Genomic DNA, 14,853 nt, shown 5'->3' on the forward strand with positions numbered 1-14,853 from the left:
TGATCGATGATGGGAACAAGGCTCTGAGGATGGCGATTGACTAATGACTATGCCAATCTTAGTTCCAGATGGGAAGTCTTATTTACAACACTGATGTTTTGCAAGTGTGTCTGGTACACTTCTCATTTGAAGTGTAACAGGTATCAGTGTAGACTGGCTTTGTCAACACAAATTTAAGGGAAATATTTCTTTGTAGTGCAAATATTTTGTATTATTTGATACATGATATTGTGTAATACTAACTATAACACTAACAGCAACCAACTTACATCCACGTTTTTAAGCCATTGACTGATGCCAACTTCTCAGAAAGAAATAAAAGTTGTGGAAGCAGTGAAATCATCACTGAGCATCACACAGTCCCGGTCCTGTGACATTCCTATATAGTGGAAAGGAGATGAATAATATGTAGGAATCCTGCCAACATTACCGAGAATTTTGTAGCATGCAGTCTATTCTTCTTGTCCCCAATTACCAGCAAAGGGAGATAATTTACTATGTTGTGAGAATCATTGCTTTTCAGTACATTAAACTAAATAAATCTGGATGGCAATGGTCATCTCACCATCCAGACAGCACATTAATTCAATTACACATTCTGACTGAATCAGCACCAACATCTTACTATCATGGTAACATATGGATTATATTGTACTTGTTTGATGATGCGGCATAAGTCACAAGAGTAGTATTTGACAACCGACTTGTAAAGAATGATGTTAAGGTTTTTTATAACATGTTTGTTTAGTGAGGAGCATGTTCCATTCAGAAACCTCATAGATAACAAACAGATACAATTCCAACTTGCGCCAAGCACGTCACTAAGATCCATGCCTCCTCAAAACACTCCAATGAGAACAGCAAGAGCTAGGTAGTTGCACACAGACCTTAGAGACAGAAACAGAAATGCTCAAGTTCTCAAGTGCTCCGCTGATGAACCACAAACGCTGTACTCAGAATCATTGTGATCCATGCAAATGAAGATCAAACAGCATTTTTTTATTTCCCTGAGATACCATAAAATGAAGTCTGTAAGAGTTCTCACATATATTGAATGGATACCTGTATCCAAAAATGTTTAATGAAAATGAAACTAATTAGAGAAACTGGTCCTAGCATAGTGGTAATGTACCCAGTTCTCACACAGAATCTATGAAGGGAATTCTAGGTTGCTGGAAATATCAGTGTTAGGAAGGGCATCTAAAAACTGTTGCTATGTAAGGAATGAATCCTCCCCCAAGCAATAAAACCCATGATTGTACACAACAAAGTACTTTTGCCTTTCCTGGATTATCGTAATATTGACATAAATATCAGAAAGAACATCTGATATTCTTTCACTGAACACATTCTCATTATGATCTTACATCCTGGTATAGAAGAATTCACAACTAACTTCTTTGGTATACATGCCATAACCGGTCTGTATTTGAGAACCACCTCTTCAACCAGTTCATGGTAGGACACAATTCCATCTGTGACATTTTTTCATTTCTCTTTTGTTGCAAGTTGGAATTGCAAAGGCCTTTCACACTTCAGGCAGGAGAGGTAAGCATTGAATCATATTATGTTGTGTAGTTACCTGCTTATTATGACAGGTGATGTAAAAGATGGGATCTATGACTTCACATGTCCAAGGAAATTTTTGCTACCATTTTCGTGAATTGCAATATATTTTGATCCGTGCAATGTAGAGCACATTTATTCCATTTCAGCCCACTGGCATTCAAGTTCACACAGCATGGAATTGTTTTGTTAATTCACTAAAAGGTCACCAAATATTCCTTATTCCTCTATGGTTGTTTAATGTGAAGACCCCGGTTGTGGGAAAATCATTTTGTAAAATCTCCTTTAACCACCTCAATCTCATTTTTTCTTCTATTAGGTAAATTAGACATCTTATATCTAAATGCTTCTCATGTTTTCCTACTTCATTCGTCTTAAAACTTGGTTACTCAGAAGCCCATTTTCCCCATCTGTTGCTACTCCACAATTGTGAGAAATACAAGGGGTACCATTCACTATGAATTGCCACTGAGATTGGAGAACAGACATTAATATTAAACTTTTCTCATTTTTCTGGCTGTGACCTCTGACAATGTAATCTCAGAGTTTTCACTATATGATATCTTTGCCTGTTTTTTATGGGAAAGCATTCAAAACTAATATTCAAGCCATGTGTAAACATGTTACTGCCCTTTTTCACAAAACTAGAGCATAGGGTTAACCTCAGGAGGCACATGACAAGACTTATTAGTGAGAAGTAATGTAAAAAATGAACTTTTCTATTTAGGGAGACTTACAATTGAACTTTTGGAAATGTAGAGGAGTATAAATAGTGGTAGTTATCATAGAAAGACCCCATTGAGACAGAAACACCCACACCAAAAGCCTGCACTTAAAATGCTTCTGATATAACTGTAGGCACTACTTATCATGTACACACTGAGGAAGTGATGGCATTTGAATACACACTGCATGATTCTAAAAGGTTTTGACTGTTACCTGACAAAATAGAAAATCCGTATTGGATTGTGAATCACAGCACATATTCATTGATTATGTGTGGAGATGAGGATGAAATCATAGGGGAGATCAGGAAGAGGAGGAAGAAAAATGTAGTAAGCATATCATGGTAAATATATTTTCATAAAATCCAAAAAATGGAATGCCCCTTAAAATTTATAGAGGATGACCTTTGTCATTTTTGATGTGTTCTTTTTCTTAGTAATTTATCCACTTCAGTTCACAAATTGAGCCCATCAAGCTCAGTGAAATTTTCCCTTTTTAATAATTAATTCTGGCATATTGAACATTGATAACTTTTCAATGTGTATATGGTTTATGCGGAAGGAGACCATTCTATATGTGGTTCAGTAAGTTAGATCAGAAGCTGAGCAACAAGCCAGCTGCACAGTCCTTACCATCCATTTCAAAGTCAATGTGAGTAGCTCTTCCTGCAGCATTGGAGAGACTCATGTGTTAAGAGAGGGCTTGCCTGAGTCATTGATGAGAACAAGTCTCTGAAGGCGGGGATTGACTCATACAAATGTCAATAAGAGGTCCAGAAAACTGGTCACCTTGACAACAGTGATGTTTCCAAATATGACTAGTACTTTTCTGTTTTGAAGGATGACAGTTTATTGTAAAGATAAACACCACACTTGATGAGGGTACAAGTAATGTTTTTTTGTGGCAAGCACATACAATAGAAAACTGGCAACCAAGGTAAATATGGGATTTGATGTATCGTATACATATATTAGATGAGTTCTATATCTGATGTTTTCCTCTAATTGGAGAACAATGAGGTTAATTTTGTTCCATCATAAACAAATTCTGCAACCTCAAAGTGTAAGATAACTCTCTTTATATTGAGAATATACAACTAAATTGAGAGGCTGTGTAAAGCTTTTAAATACAATGAGAATGATGTATAGCTCTGCCCTATATACAGAACTGTAAGCACATTGAACTACTTTACTTATATTTCGTGGTTTCTTATTTGCCTTACTTGATTTTTTGCATCAGTGTAGAATGAAAGAACTCCAAAAATAGGTATTTTCTCAACATATGCAGAAGAATCCAAATTGTTTATTTATGAATTTGATTCTCTCTGTTTTGGTATTATTGTTACTATTTTCCCCCAAAAGTTACTGCAGGCTGTCAGCCTTTATTCATTATCCTTCCATTAGGAGAAAATTTCTTCATTACTTTAAGATACAATAATATTGGCTGGGTCTCTTCCAGTAAGTTGAAAAAGCCTTAACTTATCTTTTAATATCACATCAGAGAACATTTCTTTATACATTACTAGTTTTTAATTCTGTTTATGTGGAAGGAATACCCATTCAAGTATGCTTTCCTTCCTGTGCATTAACATTCCTGTGCAGCATTGTCTAGATGGTAAAATAACCAGAATGCACATGGTCCAAATGTGTTTCTAGTATTTGTTTATAACACATTCTCATTCTTTTCAGCCTCAGCAGATAGTATTCTTCAACTAATTAGGTCTTTGTCTCAATTTAAGGCCATATTCGGGTGTTTTAAATCATGCATTTCTCTGATAATTGTCTGTGGTTGAACGATTTCTCCAAGTAGTTTTCGAAGATCATTAAGAGTCTTGTAACGATCTCTTCTGATCTGTATTTTCAGCAGTCTAATTTTCTGTGAGTCCATTTCATAACCTAAATAATTAATGGTATGTCCTCATTATATTTTTGTGGTAATTTTTCATCCCCAGTGAGGCAAAGTTTACTTTACTGCTTCTAACATCTTTTCCAAAGTACATTAATTTGAATCAGACAGTAATATGTCATCCATATAATGATATATTAACTTGTTTATGAATGATTTCCAAAGGTTTTGCACAAAATACTGGAAGAAAGTCAGGCTATTTAACATTCCTTTTGCAACACCTTCCACAGAAATCTCTCCACTGGTTTAGAATTGTCATAGGTAGGTACTGTGAAGAAAACTTTTCTCTGTTTATCTTGTAGTGATATAATAAAGAAGCAATCTTTTCAATCTATAACTACAATTGTCCAATCCTTGGATATTAGAAAAGGTAGTTGTAACCCAGGATTTCGAGTGCCCATAGGCTTAATTACCAGGATGATAGCTTTCATATAAGTATCCACTTTCCAAATCCTAGACTTTTTTGATAACAAATACAGGTTAATTCCATGGACTATTACATTCTTCTGTATGTACAGCATTTAGCAATCCTGAAAGAACTCAGCAAGGAGCTAGTCATTTTCATGAATTATCCTTATATTAACATAAAAACCACAAACAACATCTGCCATTATTTCTCTTAATACATTCTCCATAAAATCTTAAGTCAGGTATAGAAGAAGTAACAACAATCAAAACTTTGCTATAGAAGATATATCCTGTCTGTGTTTGACGACCACTGCAATTCAGGCTAGAAATAAGAGTCAGGATACAATTACATCAGTGATATTTTTTACTTCTAATTAGTTGCAGGTGGGAATTTCAATGTCCTCTTCACATTCAGGTGGGAGAGGCAAGCATTGAATCCTAGTCTGTTGTGCAGGTCCCTCCATACAATGACAGGAGATTTCAGAACCACAGGATCTATAACATGAGTGGACCAAAAATAAATTTTCTGTGATGTCACTGACTTGGCACTTATGTTTTGATTCATAGAATGTTGATCACATCTATCCCTTTCAGTCGATTGGTATTCAAATTACAGAGTCTAGAATTCCCTTGTCAAGTCACCGAAATGTTCAACAAATATTACTGATCCCTCTGTACTTTTTCATTGAAAAGACTCCAGTTATGTGGATGTCATTTTGTAAAACTATTGTAACCACCACAATCTAACATTTTCTGCTTTTAGGTAATTAAGACATTTGAAATCATACTGCTTCTCCTGGAAACAACCCAGATGCCCCTCAACTGATGAGAAGATAGAGAAAATGTGACAGGCAAAGAAAACAGATATTGCAATCTCTAAGAGTACATTGTCAGTGTGCATAGCCATTTGAATAAAAAATGTCGATTATTAATGTGTATTCTCTGTTCTCCTTGGCTATTCATAGCAAATAGTTCAGAATTCTGGATCAGGAACAGATGCATATAAATGGGCATTTGAGGTGCTGAGATTGCCATCATTTGTCTGCGAATTTCAAGATTCCATTTTTTTCTACTGAATAATACTCAATTGTGCGAATGTACAGCATTTTCTCTATCTTCTCATCAGTTGAGGGGCATCAGGGTTGTTTCCAGGTTTTGGCAATTACAAATATGCTATTATGAACATAGTGGTACTGATGTCCTTGTTGTGTGAATTTAAATCTTTTGGATAAATGCCATTGAGTGGAATTCCTAGGTCCTGTGGTAGACTGATTCCCATTTTCCTGAGGGATGTACATACTGATTTCCAAAATGGGTGTATGAATTGTTACTCCCACAAACAGTGGCAGTGTGTCCCTCTCTTCACATCCTCTCTGGCATAAATGGTACTACTGTGTTGTATTCAGGAAGCAGTTTCATGTACCAATTCATTGAAGAGTATCTCCTAATTTCTCTTCGAAGAGTTTCAGTTTGGTTGGATTTAGGTTTACATCTTTGATCCTTTTGGACATAAGTTTTGAACAATGTGTTACACATGGATCTATCTGCAGTCTTCTGCATGCCTATATACAGTTATGCCAGTATCGTTTGTTGAAGATGGTTTATTTTTTCCAATGTACAATTTTCATTTTTTTTATCAAAAATCCAGTGATTATCAGGAATGGGCATTCGAGCTGGTCTCTCCACTATTACTTAGCTTGCCAATTGGTGTTATCCCTTTAGATCACTAGAGGTAACTCTGGTGCCTGATCTGTCTTCTAACCTATGATTCCCTCTTCCCCCTATTCTACCCCCACCCACTCAACTTCCTGTTCCCCCATGAACTACTCTCTCTTTCTCTTCTTGAACTTGATGTCTATAACCATCTGGGAACCTTTATCCAGTGACTGATGGAAGCAGAGGCAAACACACAATTAAAAACTTAACTGAACCCAAGGAACCCAGGGGCAGAGAGAGAGGAGTGATGAGCAAATTGGCAAAGAATGGGCTGGCAAAACCAGCAGAGACAGCTGATCTGAACAAGGGAGATCTCTTGGACCCCAGACTGACAGCGGGGAGGCTAACATGGGACTGATCTGGACCCCCCCCTAATGTGAGTGTCAGTGAGAAGGCCTGGGCAAGCTATGGGGCCTTGAGCAGTGGATCAGTGTCTATCCCTGGAATACAAACAGTCATCGTGTGCCCATAGCACAAAGAGGGATGCTCTCTCAGCCTGGACTCTTAGGGGAATGCCTAGACCCTACCCAGAGTGAAATGACAGAGTCTAGATATCCCCTATGTGGAAGGAATTGGCAATAGGGTGGGAGGCTGGGGGGGGGGAAGGGGAATGCGGGAGGCGGGGAGGTGGAGGGAACTGGGATTGGCATGTAAAACAAGCTATTTAAAATTAAAATAAAAATGATTTAAAAAATCCAGTGATTATAGGTTTGTGGATCAATGTCAGGATGTTCAATTCGATTACATTGTTCTACCTGTCTATTTTTCTAATAATACCATGATGCCTTCAAGACTATAGTTCTGGAATAGACCTTGAAGTTAGGGATGGTGATGCCTCATGAAATTCCTTTATTGTACATGGTGGTTTAGGCTATCCCAGATCAATTTATCCCATTTCTTTCCACTAGCATTCTAGGTCACATAGTGTGGAATTCCTTGTGAAGTCACCGATGTAGTCACCAAATATTATTAGTCATTCTGTGCTTCTTAATTCAAAAGACCTCAGCTGTTTCAGTGGCATCTTGTAATATCTCTTTTAGGAATCTCAATCATAATCTTTCAGTTCCAATGTAAACATGCTATCATAAATATTAATGCATCCTAAGAATTCCTAGTTTAATATTCAAAATTTTCTGATTTACATGTCTGTCAACTCTTACCATGTTGTCTCAGAGTTTTCATGATTTATTTTGTTTGCCTGTTAAAGGGGTTACTCTAAGTATACTTTGTATAGAAAAGCACTCAAACATGTATTTAACCTTTAAAGAATGAGATAACATTTTACTGTACTTCTTCAGAAAATTGGTATATAATGTGAACCTCAGGAGGCTCATGATCAGACAAGTTATCAAGATTTAATGTTGCAAAAAATTATGCTCCTTTTGTACCCTGGGGAATGTCCACTATTCAGGCAAAGGACTCAAGGGGGATCATTAGGATTCTTTTCTGGGGATCATAAGGCAGATGGAAACTCACAGTGTTAATGTGCACTAATGGACATATTAGTAAGGCACCAGCAGATACCATTTAATTTTCTTAGGTGGTGCTTTGCAATTAATAATCTTGAAGGTATATATACCACAATGGTGGTTAGGCATAAATGTCACAGGAAAATGATGTAGCAGTGCACAAAGATCAGCAGATGAGTCTTCTTGGACCTTGTAAGACACAATATATGAACACATGCTAAAATGTTTTCAGCAGACCTTTAATTGCCTTCCCAATGCTCCCAAGTTACTGCAATGAATGCAAACTTTGACGATGATGGTGGAACAAGTGAATGGTTAAAATTGTTTAGAGATGCAAACAGGTAAACAAAATAAAAATTTGTCATTATCTCCCCCATGGTATTGAATAGTAATTGTCCCCAATTATCATGATTGAGACATTGGTCTTTCAGAAGCTGTGCGTTGCAATTCTGCTGCCACTAACTTACAACTATTAGCGTGACAAATTTTTCCTTGACTAAGAAAATTGATTCCGCTTGATCCCTTACAGGAATCTACTGTTGGCTGAACTTTTGTCTGAAGATTTCAGAGATATACCTGCTGGGTGGTCTTCATCAGACTGGTAAGTAGCACTGTTTGTGCCCTAATAACAGGTATAGCTACAAGTTATGAGAATGCAGAACTATGATGACAAACCAATGTCATGAAGAGAGTTGATGACATAAAAACCATGCACACGAGGCCTATGTTGAGGCACAGGCTAAAGGACAGGATAGAAAGGAGGGCCTAATCTACTCAAGTATTTATCACAGGCCAGTGCACAGGCCCAAATTCTCCCAGCAGTGTTTCCCTGTCTAGGGAATCCTGTGAGGTCCAGGTGCTCTTTATTAGTAGAGCACTGAGACTGCTTCAGAATGCACTTGTTGGGGCAACCTATGTATGTTAATGCTGGCTGGTATCAGCATTCTGCTCATTTACATATCTTCTATCTCCATTTCATTGATCAAGAATGCAGATTTGGTGCCCCAGTCATTTCACCTTCAGGTAAGTGGAAAGATGAGGTTAAATTCTTCAGAATATTTTGAATCTCTGTCTTCCAATATTATAAAGCCTGACATTCTATGAATCCAGTGACACATAAAGCACAGAACTTGTGCTCTCCCTTCCCCTAGGCATAAAATGATTAAAGGATGGTATTTCAAATTGCCTTGTCTTGTAGAATTAAAAGTAGTAGGTATTGGAAACAGAACAATGACTATTGGGGGAAGTGGGACACAATGATTGGTTCAGGACATTCAGGCCCTGAATGTTGCCCAGCTCAGTATAGCTGAATGTGAACTTGAAATTCCTGACTTTGGGTGTCTTTCTACCTCCCTTGCTGATTGATACAGAGCGGGCAGGTGCTTCATGTTCTTGCTGAGTCAGGAGGGTGATATGCTCCAAACTTCCAAAGATGGCACTTAAGAATATCCACCTTGCAGGCCATCAACTGAGAGAGACTAATTGGTTACTCCTCTGTGGCTCATAAAGTAGACGGAAACTCACAAAGTTCTAGTGCACTAATGAACATATCAGTTAGGCAAACTCAGATTCCTTTTCCTTTCTTTAAGTTTAATGAACTTGCCTTTCCATGCAGGCATCAGGAAATTGGGCAGTGCTTGGGAAATTAAGAATTCTCAGCATACCCATCTTACTATAGTTATTAGGCAGTCATTTAAAAAGGAAATGGTATAGTGCTGTGCAAATTACAGCAGATGACAGGTTGGACCTTTTATGACACAGTGCATGATCAGATGCTAAAATGCTTTCAACAGATCTATAATATGCCTTCCAAATGATCAGTAAGCTAATGCTATGAATTCAGGCAGTGTGGATGAAGTTGAAACAAGTGAAGGGTTAAACTTGTATAGGGATGGCTAACAGGTAAACCAATATTAAAATTTTTCATTATCTCCTCCATGGATTTGATTACCAAATGCCCCCAATTATCATGCTCGAGTGTTTGGACCTTCAGAAACTGTGAGTTCAAATTCCACTGACACTGATATAATATTTTAGCATTGAAAAATTATCCTTTAACGAGAGAACAGATTCTGCTTGATACATTGCAGGAGTCTAATGCCCACTGACAATTTTTCTGAAGATCACAGAGACCTAAATACTACATGGTATTTTTCATCTAAGTAAGCAGCACTATTTGTGTTCTACTATCAGTTATAGCTATCCCTTCTGAGGACACAGGTCTTTAGTGACAAACGAATGATAGGAAGAGAAGTGATATAAAAACCATTATTAAAATTGTTATTCTGAAGCCCAGGCTAATGGACTGGTGAGAAAGTGGGGCGTAGTATCCTCATGCCTTTATAGTGGTGCAGTACACAGGCCCCTCATTCACCCAGCATTGTTTCCCTGTCTGGGGAATCATGTGAGTTTCTTGTAATCTTCTTAGAGGAGCACTCAGCCTGCCTAAGAAGGCACTATAGCAGGAAAGCTATGTATGTCAATTCAGGCAAGCCTTAGTGATCTACTAATGTCAATCTCTTTATTCTGCATTTCAGTGTTCCAGGATGCAGACTTCGTGCCCTAATCATTTCACATTCAGGTAAGTGTGTAAAGATCAACAGGTATTCTCTCCCTTTGCCTAGATTCACAGGCTTATAATCCTATGGAGACCCACTCACTACACACCAGTGGCCTGGAATTTCACACACATGCATGACATCCCAAGTTCCCAGGTATTCCATGGCATTTGTGAAATGGAATGGGCCAAGATTCAGGTGTAGGTATTCAGGTGTAGTGCTTTGGCAATAAATAACCTTGAGGATAAGAATCTTACGATGGTGATGAGGAAGTGATTTCAATGAGATTGGGATAGGGATGTTTATACAACATCAGAGGAGAGGTTGGACAATTTATGACACAGTGCATGATCAGATGCTAAAATGTTTCCACCAGACCTATAGCACGCCTTCACAATTGTCTGTCACCAAATCTATGAATGCAGTTAGTGATGATGAATGTGAAACAAGTGAAGGTTTAAACTTGTCTAAGGGTGGCAAACAGGAAACCACTATTATAATGTTTCATTATCTCCCCCATGGCCGAGATTAGCAATTGCCACTAATTATAGTGCTGGAGAGTTTGGGTGTTCCAAAGTATGGGATTGTGATTCTACTGAAAGTAACCTCCCATTTTGGCACCCCAAATCTTTCCTTGACTAAGAAGACTAAATCTGTTTGATCCCTTTCAGGAGACTAATGCCAGCAAACCATTTGCCGGAAGCTCACCAAGATCTACCTGCTGGATGGTCTTTGTCATCCTGGTAAGCAGTACAGTTTGTGTGCCACTATCAGGTATACCTATGCCTTCTGAGGACACGGGTCTATGATGACAAACCAATGTCATGAAGAGAGGTGATGACATAAAAATCATGCTCACTTGGATTACGCTGAGGCCCAGGCTAAAGGACAAAGGGAGAAATGAGGGTCATGTATCATCTGGCTTTTATCATAGTGCAGTACACAGGCCCTCATTCACCCAGCATTGGTTCCCTATCTGGTATAGGTGCTCTTCTTTAGATGAGCACTCAGACTGCCTCAGAAGGCACTTTTTGAAGCACACTATATATATCAAGGCTGCCAGGCATAAGCACTCTACTCACATCATTCTATTCCCTTCTGCATTTCAGTGATCCAGCATCCTGATTATTCGCCCCAGTCATGAGCTATTCAGGTAAGAGGCATGATCCTGCTAAGTGCCTTCATCTCTTTTGGATCTCTGCCTTCAAGTATTAAAATCCATGACCTTCTCAGATTCCTGTGATACTTGGGGCACAGAACTTGTGCTCTTGCTTCCTTTTATGGAACCTGAAGTTCTAAGCCCAGGAGACAAAAACGGTAATTTGCTCTGCCTTGTCATGTATAATTCCAACTAATAGGTATTAGGAATCAGAGCTGTGACTGTTGGCGGAGGTGGGACACAAGGATTGAGTCAAATTTTGATTTCCCAAATTTTTTCTTGACCACGAAAACTGATTCTGCATGATCATTTGAAGGAACCTAAAGCTGCCTGACCATTTGCCCGAAGTTCACTGAGACCTACCTTCTAGATAGTCTTTGTCATCCTGAAAGCAGCACTGTTTTTCCCCCTATCAGGTATAGCTATGCCTTCTGAGGACCCAGGAATCTGATGACAATGAATGTCACTAAGAGAGGTGATGACATAAAAATCATACTCAATAACATGACACAGAGTCACAGGGTAAATAACAGGGAAGAAATGTGGGCCTAGTCTTCTCAGGTCGTTCTCATAGGCAAATTAACAAGCCCTCCTTCACACAGCATTGTTTCCCTTTGTGGGGAATACAGTGAGGTCTAGGTTCTGTTCTTTAGCAAAGCATTGATCCTGCCTCAAAAGGCACTTGTTGGCACAAACTCTAGATGTCAAAGTTGCAAGGCATAAGCACTCTGCTCATGTCCATCTTTTTCTTCTACATTTCAGTTATCCTGGATGCACACTTGGTGCCCCAGTCATTTCATCTTCAAGTAACTGGAACGATCATATTAAGTGCTTCATATCTTTTCTATCCCTGAATTCAAACATTAGAAAGCATGAAATTCTTGGAAATCAGTGACAGTTAAGGCAATGAACTTGTGGTCTCCCTTCCTTTGGGAGTTCCCTAGGACTAAGCCTATGAGAAAAGACCGTTGATCGAAACTGCCTTGTTTTGTAGAATTCCAAGTAGTAGATACTGGGAAACAGAGCAGTGATTGTTCAGGGAGGTGTGACACATTGATTGGGTCCAGACATTCAGGCCCTGTCCATTGCACAGCTCAGTGATTGCTGAATATGATTTTGAAATCCCTGCCTTGGGGTGTCTTTCTATCTACCTTGTTGATTGTTACTGCTGAGAAAGAGCCTCATGTTTTCAGTAGGAAAATCACTGATCTACTGCCCAGTGCGAAATTGGTTGCCCAGGAATTCTCACTGAATCTTACACCTAGTGGGTATGATAAGTCCCATTCTGGCCTCCCAGCTGTCAGTGTGGGGTCCAAGCTTACCGCCTTGTTCAGATTAGCTGTCTCTGCTGGTTTTGCCAGCCCATTTTTTGCGAATTTGCTTATTGTTCCTTTCTCCCTGTAACTCAGTTCCACAGTTTCCGTTCAGTGTTTAACTGTGGATATTTGCCTCTGCTTCCATCAGTAACTGAATGAAGGTGATAGGATGGCATATAAGATGCATGTCAAGTTCATTATCAGTAATGGACATTTAAGGTTGTCTCTCCACTATCACTTTGCTTGCCTGTTTGTGTCACCCTTTTAGATCGCTAGTGTTTTCACTGGTGCCAAATCGCTCTTCAAACTTATGACTCCATCTATTATTGTATTTCTAATCCTGTTATCCTCTACTTTACCCCACTCTCAGCCTTCCTTTTCCCAATTACCAACTCTTTCTTACTCTTCTCAGACTTTCTCTTCTTCAAATCTCCCACTCCTCCCCATCTTCTGCCATGTTCCCAAACTGTTCAGGAGATCTTGCCTCATTCCTCTTCTCTGGTGTACCATGCATATCTCCTTAGTTTCTTTTCTGTTTCACACACTCTCCGTAAGTGGAATTGCAGACTGACTTTTTCCTGATACATATCTAAAACCCATATATGATTGAGTATATATCGTGTTTGTCTTTTTGAGATTGGGTTACATAAATCAGGATAGTTTCTTCTATTGCCATCATTTGCCTGCCAATGTCAAGGTTCCACCGTTTTTTTCTGCTGAGTTGCATTTCATTGTGTGAATGTACAGCATTTTCTCTATCCTCTCCTCAGTTGAGGGGCATCTAGGTTGTTTCCAGGTTCTGGCAATCACAAATATGCTATTATGAACATAGTGGTACTGTTGTCCTTATTGTGTGAATTTGAAGCTTTTGTTTATATGCCTAACGGTGGCATTCCTGTATCTTGTGGTAGACTGAATCCCCTTTTCCTGAGGAATCTCCATACTGATTTCCAAAGTGGGTGTATGAATTGGCACTCACACCAGCAGTGGCAGTGTGTGCCCCTCTCTTCACATCCTCTCCAGCATACATTGTACTACTGTGTTATATTCAGGAAATTGTCTCCTGTATGAATTCATTGGTCTCCCAAATGCTCTTCAAAGAGTTTCAATGTGGTTGGATTTATGTTTATATCTTTGATCCTTTTGGACTTAAATTTTGTGCAAGGTGATACAAATTGATCTATCTGCAGACTCCTGAATGCCTAAATGCAGTTATGCCAGTATTGTTTGTTGAAGATGGTTTAATGTTTCCATTGTATAATTTTAGCTTCTTTATTAAAAATCAGGTGATTATATGTTTGTGGATTAATCTCAGGTTGTTCAATTCGATTACATTATTCTTCCTGTAAATTTTACAGCTGATACCATGATATTTCCAAGACTATAGCTCTGTAATAGAGATTGAAGTTAGGGATGGTGATGCCTCATGAAATTCTCTCATTTATATGGTTATTGTAGGTATCCTGGATCTATTTATCCCATTTCTTTCCACTAGCATTTTGCATAACATAGATTGGAATTGCTTGTGAAATCACTGATGTAGTATGCCTTCTGAGGTCACAGGAATATGGTTATAAATGAATGTCTCTAAGAGAGTTGATGACACAAAAATTCATACTCAATAACATTACACTGAATCCCAGTGTCAAGAATAGGGAAGAAATTTGGGTATAGTCTCCTCAGGTCGTTCTCATAGGAAAGTGCACAAGCCCTTATTGACCCAGCATTGTTTCCCTTTGTGGGGAATCCTGTGTGGTCTAGGTGCTCTTCTTTAGGAAAGCAACGAGCTTGCATCAGAAGGAACTTGTTGGGAAAAAATATATGTCAGTACTGCAAGGCATAAGCACTCTGCTCATGGCTATCTCATCTCTTTTCTTCAGCATTTCAGTTATCCAGGATACAGACCTTATGCCTCAAGTCATTTCACCTTCAGGTAAGTGGAAACATCAGGTTAAGTGCCTCATAATCTTTTTGATCCTTGCCTTCAAACATTAGAAAGCATGAAATGATAGGAAACCAGTGACAGGTAA

At 38.6% G+C, this 14,853-nt stretch overlaps 6 non-coding genes across 6 annotated transcripts; all 6 read left to right on the forward strand.

The window, feature by feature from the left end:
* On the forward strand, positions 1-66 carry LOC121135041. The gene has a single exon (XR_005872234.1). It is a non-coding gene; the product is annotated as a small nucleolar RNA SNORD109A (small nucleolar RNA).
* Positions 67-3,000: 2,934 nt separating this feature from the next.
* Positions 3,001-3,066, forward strand: LOC121135039. The gene has a single exon (XR_005872232.1). It is a non-coding gene; the product is annotated as a small nucleolar RNA SNORD109A (small nucleolar RNA).
* A 5,382-nt stretch (positions 3,067-8,448) lies between these two features.
* LOC121134931 lies at positions 8,449-8,526 on the forward strand. The gene has a single exon (XR_005872137.1). It is a non-coding gene; the product is annotated as a small nucleolar RNA SNORD115 (small nucleolar RNA).
* Positions 8,527-11,147: 2,621 nt separating this feature from the next.
* Positions 11,148-11,226, forward strand: LOC121134839. Its single transcript, XR_005872048.1, has one exon. It is a non-coding gene; the product is annotated as a small nucleolar RNA SNORD115 (small nucleolar RNA).
* Positions 11,227-11,949: 723 nt separating this feature from the next.
* LOC121134920 lies at positions 11,950-12,026 on the forward strand. Its single transcript, XR_005872126.1, has one exon. It is a non-coding gene; the product is annotated as a small nucleolar RNA SNORD115 (small nucleolar RNA).
* Positions 12,027-14,385: 2,359 nt separating this feature from the next.
* On the forward strand, positions 14,386-14,464 carry LOC121134965. The gene has a single exon (XR_005872167.1). It is a non-coding gene; the product is annotated as a small nucleolar RNA SNORD115 (small nucleolar RNA).
* Positions 14,465-14,853: the final 389 nt, after the last annotated feature.

This window comes from Mesocricetus auratus, unplaced genomic scaffold (assembly GCF_017639785.1).
Source record: "Mesocricetus auratus isolate SY011 unplaced genomic scaffold, BCM_Maur_2.0 Super-Scaffold_100030, whole genome shotgun sequence".
Lineage (NCBI taxonomy): Eukaryota > Metazoa > Chordata > Mammalia > Rodentia > Cricetidae > Mesocricetus > Mesocricetus auratus.